The sequence below is a fragment of the Carcharodon carcharias genome, chromosome 24 (assembly GCF_017639515.1).
Source record: "Carcharodon carcharias isolate sCarCar2 chromosome 24, sCarCar2.pri, whole genome shotgun sequence".
NCBI classification, from domain to species: Eukaryota; Metazoa; Chordata; class Chondrichthyes; order Lamniformes; family Lamnidae; genus Carcharodon; species Carcharodon carcharias.
This window is the reverse complement of record NC_054490.1, coordinates 32,690,032-32,698,926: the sequence shown is the minus strand read 5'-3', so window position 1 is coordinate 32,698,926 and position 8,895 is coordinate 32,690,032.

Genomic DNA, 8,895 nt, shown 5'->3' with positions numbered 1-8,895 from the left:
CACCCATGGCTATTGAAGTACATTTCTTACATGCCTACATTTTTCTCCCTGTATACTCTGCCCAGCAATGCAGCTACTGTTAGGTGGCCTGTAAACTAATCCCACCAGTGACGTTCTACATTTGCTATTTCTTATATATAACAAACCTGACTCTACATCTGGATTGAATGGCCAAAAGTCATCTCTCTCTTCAGTATTAATGTAACTCCTAATTATCAGAGCTACTCCACTATTTTCCTGGCTTCCTGTCCTCCAACACACTATTTAATAATGGATATAATTTAACATGCATAGTGGCTGGACTAATCAAATTGATAAGGCTAGACTTGAGGGAGAGTTCATAGAGTGTATTAGAGATTGTTTCATGGAACAATATGTTGCAGAACCTACCAGGGAGGAGACAATTCTGGATTTGGCTTTCTGTAATGAAATGGGATTAATTTATGATCTCACAGTAAAGGATCTTCGAGGGAAGAGTGATCATAGCATGTAGAATTTCAAGCTTAGCTTGAGAGCGAGAAAATTGAGTCCCATGCAAGTGTTCTGGAGTTAAATAAAGGTAACTACATAGGCATGACGGCAGATTTAGCCCTAGTGAATTTGGCAGGAGAGACCATTTTTTTACGAGAATGGGTGGTAGATTTAAATGAGAGGTGAAGAGCAATTACTTTTCTCAAAGGGTCGTCAATCTGTGGAATTCACTACCTCAGAGTGCAGTGGATGCCAGGACGCTGAATAAATTTAAGGTTGGGATAGACAGGTTCTTAATTAGTAATGGGTTGAAAGGCTATGAGGAGAGGGCCGAAAATTGGAGTTGAGGCCGAAATGAGATCAGCCATGATCGTATTGAATGGCGGGGCAGTTTTGTGGGGCTGAATTGCCTACTCCTGCTTCTAAATCTTATGTTGTTATATTCTTATATATAATGATCACCTTGCAATCATGTCTATGAAATGGCTATTTATTTCTATTTGTGCCATCAATTCATCCATTTTGTTATGGACATGCAAACATACGAACAAGGAGCAGGGGTAGGCCATTCAGCCCCTCAAACCTGCTCTGCCATTTAATAAGATTATGGCTGATCTGATAGTAACCTGAAATCCTCATCCCACCTACGCCTGATAACCTATCACCCCCTTGCTTACCAATAATCTGTCCGCACCTGGCTTCAAAATATTCAAAGATTCTGCTTCAACCAGCTTTTCAGAAAGAATGTTCAATGCATTCAGAAACTGAGCCTTTAAGTTCATCTTTTCATCATTCTTGCAAACTCTGGCCTTATCTGCTGGTGCACACTTAATTTTGCATGCTCTGCCCCTTCCTGCCACACTCTCATTATTTTTATCTAATATTGCTTTATGTCCTTGACTTTTAGCTTTAATATAGCAGACCTCCTCTCCCATCATGCGGCATCTCCCCATTTCCCTCCTCTGCCCCCACTATTTAGTTTAACCCACCTCCTCCTCCACTGCCATAGTTTGAGGATTTGCCAGAACATTGGTCCCAGCACAATTCAGGTGAAGACCATCTGAACAGTACACTTCTTTTTTCGCCTGTACTGGTGCCAGGGCCTTGTGAATTGAAATCCATCTTCCCACGCTAATCTTTAAGCCATGCATGCAACTCTCGAACCTTATTTGCCCCACAACAATTCACCCGAGTCTGAGGAAGTAATCCAGAGATAATTATTTTTCTGGTTCTGTATTTTTGTGGAGCACTATTATGACACCGCAGTTGGAAAAGGCTGATATTTGCAGTCCCAGAGGTAAAATTTAAATGCCTCTCATAACCTATATTTTCAAGTGGAATGTTTGAGATGCAACTCTAAATTCAGGAATAAGATTACCAGTTCTTGAGAGGCTTTTATATGAGAACAAATTAGGCATTTATTAATTTACAAGGTATTAAACACATAAGCATGGCTACAAATTAGTGCTATCATAACTTTTTAACAAATTCCCAAACTAATTTGCACGAAGACAACAACAACATAAATACTTTAAGCAGGTACCAGGCAAAGCATTTTCACCTTTGAAATTCAAAATGAGGTTCCTTTCACTTTGGTTCTTTTGCAGACAATTGCAGGTTTACAGCTGGTTTGATGTTAGATGACCCTGCCCTGCACAGGCGAAGCTGCTTTCTGTTATTTCTAGCATGTCTCTTGAAGTGCAAATTCTCATTGCATCACCAGGCCCTTTGAAATCCTGAGTAATATAAAAATATGCTTCGTGTCTCCTAGCTTGGTGCAAGATTTCACTCCCCTTCATGAACACTGTATTCAACAAAAATCAAGTGTACCGCTACCTCTGTTTCCATTTCTAAACTACAATACATCAGCGCACCCATTTTAATTGACTTTAATCCAAATAAAACACACACAGACACACCAACAGGCTAAATCTCTATTCACAAAAATACGAGAACATTATATACCTTAATAGTTCCATGGTATCACCCTTCCTATTGAAAAATGAACCATTATAATTCCAAAAGATAGCTTCATTTTTCAGTAAGCCACCCCACATTATCTCCCATACACATTATACTATTTCATTGTCAAATGCTCATATTGCAATAACAATATATTTATACACAAGTACATCAACAGAAATTGTTCCCGTTCAGGGTCCAGGTTTTTTAAAAATGTCCTATTTTCCTTTTAGCTTCAAACCCTTGATAATGCATCCGTGAACAGATTTTCTCTTCCAGCAATATGTATAATCCATAGATTAAATGCTTGCAATAATAGACTTCATCTGAAAAGTCTCCCCCTTTGGTCTGGAAATTTGGACAAAAACCTCAAAGGATTATGGCCTGTATAAACAATTGTTTCTGATGAATTGATTGCAAAATGAACTTCAAAATGCTTCAATACTAACACCAAATCCAAGGTTTCTTTTTCGATTGTTGAATATCTTCTCAGTTGTAGTTTCAGCTTCTGTGAAAAATTCCCTATCGATTTTTCAATTTCAGTGTCATCTTCTTGTATGATTTTAGCCTCAGTGACTATAATTCATGTGTCAACACAAAACTTAAATTGTTTGGCATAATTGGGTACTGATAAAACTGATGTTCTAGTTTTAAAACTATCAAATTGGTTCTGAAACTGCAGTACCCATTAAAACCTCTTGTTTGTTTTTAATAGTTCCGCCTGTGGTCCAACCAGTTGGCTAACTTTTGGTACACATTTCCAGTAAAACCCTCTCTTGCCCAGGAATCTCAAACCTCTCGATTCATTGAAGGCACTGGGAAATCCACGATAGCCTTGACTTTCTGATCTCTCTGAGTCACATTACCATGTCCAGTGGCATGGCCTAGATATGTAACTTGTGCATTTGAAAATTCAATTTTAGTCAAGTTCATCACCTAATTAGCCTTTTCTAGTCAAGTAAATAATTCTTCCAGATGCTGTAAGTGCTCCTCCCATGTCTCACTGAAAAGGATTAGATCATCAATATAAACAGCACAATTGCTTAGACTTGCAATTATTTTGTTTGTCACTCTTTGAAATGTCGTAGCTGCATTCTTCATAACAAATGGCACGACTTTAAACTGATATGTTAGATTTGGCTTAACAAATATGTCCTCTGCTCTCTCCGACAATACCCTGCCAAACCCTTTTAGCAAGTAAATCTTTGTGATAAATGTCGATTGTCCCACCTTCACAATGCAATATTCTAACCGCTGTGTGGAATATGAATCCGCTTTGTCATCACATTCACTTTTCGATAGTCCACGTACAGTCTTTGTGTTGCATTTGGTTTCAATACCAGTTCAACTGGCAAACTCCAGTTACTGCAACTACGCTAAATGATATCATTTGAAGCATGAGGTCAATTACTTTTTGTACTTGTGAGGACTTTGCCGGGTTTAATCAATAAGGATGTTGCTTTTAGGAAGATGAAATTTCTAGACATCCATCATGTGAAGCTAAATGTGCTTTTCCCAACTTATTTGCTGCAATAAGTTTGTGTGACTGCAATAGCGCTTCCAAATCATGATGAACTTGGGTGGAAGGTAACTCAATACTTCATTTAAAATTTCAATAACCCTCTCATTATCCAATATGATTAGAGGGAAAACAATTTCAGAGTCCTTCATTACTACCTCTTTCTCATCATCTGCCAACACTAATACCTCTTTTTGTTCCTCTTCACTGTAAAGTACTTTTAAAGCATATCTACATGAAACGTCGACCGCTCCTTTCTTCTTTGTGGAACATTTATGAAATACTTTGCTGCATGGAATTTCTTTTCAAACCTGTAGGACCCACTTAATTTTTCATTTGATGAATCACCTCGTATTCCTAACAAAACTCGTGCTTTGTCTCCAGAAACGAAGCTGCACAGTTTAGCTTTCTGATCTGCCTTCACATTCATCACTTGTTGTTTCTCTAAATGCAACTTCCAACTCATATGCCAAGGGAACTTGACGTGTGTGTCCATAGATCTCTGAAGGTGGAGGGGCATGTTAATGAGGTGGTGAAAAATGCATATGAGACACTTGCCTTTATCAATCGAGGCATAGATTACAAAAATAGGGAGGCCATGTTGGAGTTGTATAGAACCTTGATGAGGCCACAGCTGGAGTACTTTGTGCCGTTCTGGTTGCTACATTATACATTATAGGAAGGATGTGATTGTAGAGGAGATTCACCAGGATGTTGCCTGGGATGAAACATTTAAGTTATGAAGAGAAGTCAGATAGACTTGGGTTGTTTTCGTTCTAGCAGAGAAGACTGAGTGGCGACCTGATGGAGGTGTACAAGATTATGAGGGGAATGGACAGGGTGGATAGGGAGCAGCTGATACCCTTAGTTGAAGTGTCAGTCACAAGGGTGCATAACTTCAAGGTGAGGGGCAGGAGGTTTAGCGGGGATGTGAGGAAAAACTTTTTCTACCCAGAGGGTGGTGACGGTCTGAAATGTACTCCCTGGTAGGGTGGTGGAGGCGGGTTGCCTCACATCCTTTAAAAATTACCTGGATGAGCACTTGATACGTCATAACATTCAAAGCTATGGGCCAAGTGCTGGTAAATGGGATCAGGTAGGTATGTCGGATGTTTCTCACGTGTCGGTCCAGACTCGAAAGGCCGAAGGGCCTCTTCTGCACTGTGATTCTGTGATAATCATTAGACATCTCTCCTGCTTATCTTACAGAATCAACTCCACATTAATTCTCACTACCAAATGGATTGACTCTTTAAATTCTTCCAAAATAATTATTTCCATAAGATTTGCAGGCATTGTCTCTATTTTTGGCACCTGTGTCCACAGATTAAAATTACTTTCTTTTACTCTTTCAAACTCAATATAAGTTTGCCCAGGCTGTTTTCTCAATTTCCCAAATTTCTACCAATATGCTTCAGTAATCAACTCATATGCACCCAAATTAGCCTTTTTCACCACATCATAATTCACTGGCATTTCTTCTGTTAGCGAAGAATATATGTCATGAATATTAACCAGTAACTTAGACTGCAATAATCAAGTCTAATTTTCCTGTGGCCATTCCATCTGTTTAGCTAGCATCTCAAACAAATTAAAGAACGCTTCAATATATTTTCCCTCAAAGTTTTGAAAAGCTGGTACAAATGTAAACATCTACCACTGGGGTCTAGTCTGTAGATAGTTCATTACTCATCTTCTGGGATCACTTTTTAACTGCCAACATTTTCAGTTGTAATTCTCTCCCTCTCTTTTTCTCTTCCCCCCCTCTATGTTCACAATTTTTAATTCCCTTTCCTGTTTTCTTTCTCTCTCCTGCCTTCTATCTGTTCACTTTTAAATGCCATTTCTCTTTCCTTTGCTTCTAATTCAAGTCTTTTCAGTTCATTTACTTTTTGATATTCAAGCGTCTTCATTTATAACTGAAGCCTCAGTGCCTCCAGCTATGACTCACTAGTGTCAGGTCTCACTTTCAGGTCATGTGCTACATCTTTAATTATACCTGATTTCCTTGCACTCCCAGGTAACCCCAATTTTAACTTATCCACCAACCTTTTCGTTATTTTTTCTATCCCAATCAGAATTATACCTTCTACTCCTGGAGAAGCCTTAGCAATTTTCAATGCCATCCTGCAGTCTCACCAATTCTACAATACCTCACCAACTCCTGAATTCAAAGTGCTTCTCGTACTCATAACCTTAAGAGTCACCAATTCAAAAACAATCAAGGAATTAAACATTTTTTATCCCACCGCAACCCCCAATTCTCATGACACAGCAGTTGGTAAGGGCTGTTATTTAAAATCCCAGAGGGAAGCTTTAAACAACTCTCATAACCTTTATTTTCAAGTGGCATGTTGGCAATGCAGATCTAAATTCAGGAATAAGGTCACCAGTTCTTGAGAGGCTTTTCATTCAAACTATAGGAGACATTTATTAATTTACAACAAGGTAATCAACATGTACTACATGGCTACACATTACTACTATTATAATTTTTTAACAAATTTCCAAACTAATCTCCAGTACGGCAACAACAACCAAGGTGACACCAGGCAAAGTATTTTCTCCTTACATATTCAAAATTAGGTGCCTTTCACTTTGGTTCCTTTGCAGACAGTTCTAGGCTAACAGCTTGTATGATGTTACATGCCTCTGCCCTGCAAACATAAAACTGCCATCTGTTACACCTAGCACTTTTCCTTGAATGTAACTTCTCATTGTATCACCAGGCCCGTTGAACCCCTTTCACAGTAGCAATTTTATTAACAATATAAACATATGTTTGGATCTCCTAGCTAGGTGCGACACTCCCCTTCTTGAATGCTCAACTCAACAAAATGCAAATATGCCTCTCCTTCTGTTTCCATATCAAAGTATTATAAATCAAACCACAAGCCTTGCTGGCTTTAATCCTATTAAACACACACAGACACATCCACAGGTTTAAATCTATTTAAAGAAAAATAATTTCCAATAACATTAAAAACATTAATAGCTTCGTGACAATCCCCTATATGCTCAAAACCCCTAAGTCTTTTTTTCTAATTCTATGTATGTCGTATATCTATGTGGACGTTGAAAACGCTTAACGCCCTCTCTCTCTCTCTCTGGTGCTTATTTGTGCCCTGTTCTTAACTCGATCTCGCCTTCCGCTCATGTAGTATAAGACAAGCATGCTTTTCCTTAGAAATGGGGACCATAGCTGTGCATAGTAACCGACATGTATTCTGAAAAAGCCCCGCACCAATATAGCAAGACTTCCATCTTCTTCTAATGCAATTCCCTTGTAAGAAAGGACAACATGCCATTTGCCTTTTTAGTTGCCTATTGTACGTTTAAGTTACATTTTGAACTAAATGTTCCTTCAGCAGTTTCCTTTCTTCATGTGAATATTTCACACACTCACTCAAGTATCACCTTGATGTGAATGTCAGGCGCTCTCACCTCACATATTTAATTAAGATCCTTTGTCCATGTTTGCTCAAGGAGTTGAGTAGCTCTGGCAGAAACCAGCATCTGCACCAATGACCATATTTTTGCTGTGTAAGTGCTGCTTTATATCACTTCCATCACATAACGGGTGATCAAGAGTAGCCTGATGAGTAAACAATTTACCCCTTTAGATTTCTCCTGGTTTATGTGGAAGAAGGCATAACTGGGCTTTTTCCACGTCATTGTGTAGTATTACCGGAGCAGCTGCAAGGAGAGTAGTTATTTCTGGAACATACGCTTTTGGCACTACTGTGGGAATGTTTTCAGAGCCCGTAGCCTTGGCAGTATTCAGTTCCTTCAGCCATTTTTTGATAACACGTGGAGTGAATGGAATTGGCTGAAGACTGGCATCTATGGTGCTGGGAGCCTCAGGTGGAGGCCCATTTGAACCTTGGCACTTTTGGCTGAAGATTAAGCCTTGTATTTTCCATGTCTGTGCTAGGATACTAGGATATCCTATCATTCGGAACGGGGATATTTGTGCAGCCTCCGTTGTTTACTGTCCACAAGCATTCATGCTGGATGTAGCAGGATGGTCAAGCTTTGTTCAGAAATGCTGCTTGTGGGATTGCTGAAATTTCTCTGTTGCATATTATTGTGACCCATGAAATATATGCATTCCTCTGTTGTAGCATTATCGTGTTGACACCATATTTTTAGTTAGGCTTGGTGCTGTTCCTGGCATGTGCTCATGAACTCAACTCTTCAGTGAGCCAGGTTTGCCAGGAATGGTAGAGTGAGGGGCATGATACGATTTGAGATCACATTATGTGGTTGAATACAATTCCATGCCTGCTGTTGGGTCACCTTTTTGAGCTTCATGTTCTGTTCTGAAACCATCCGTTTCAGCTAGTTTGTATGCCACACAACATGCTGGATGGTTAAGATAGGACTAATGGATTGTGGGGTTAACAGTCGTATTAATATTGTCATGGACAATGAGCCAAAGAAAGATAGATTGTTAAGGACGAGTTCAAGAAGATATTTTCCGTCTGTGGTTGGTTCCCTACACCTGCCACAGACTCAGTCTGGCAAAATACCTTTCAGCTTTTGGACAACTCAGCCAGTAGTTGTAAGGCCAAAGCTCCTCTTAATGACAGACATGGAAATTCCTGCACAGTGATTCATTTTTTTAAAAAAATCTTTGTTATGATGTGGGTGTAGCTGGCAAGGCCAGTATTTTTTGCCCATCCCTAATTGCCCTTGAACTGACCTTGCTAGACCATTTCGTAGGGAAGTTAAGAATCAACCACATTGTGGGTCTGGAATCGCATGTAGGCCTTACCAGTTAGATTTCCTACTTAAAGGAAATTAGTAAACGAATGGGCTTACATGACAATGGAAGATAATTTCATGCTGAACATCACTGAGACCAAATTTTTATTCCAGATTTATTAACTGGACTAATGTCCCCAGAGCATTGGCCTGTGTCTCTGGATTAACAGCGAGGT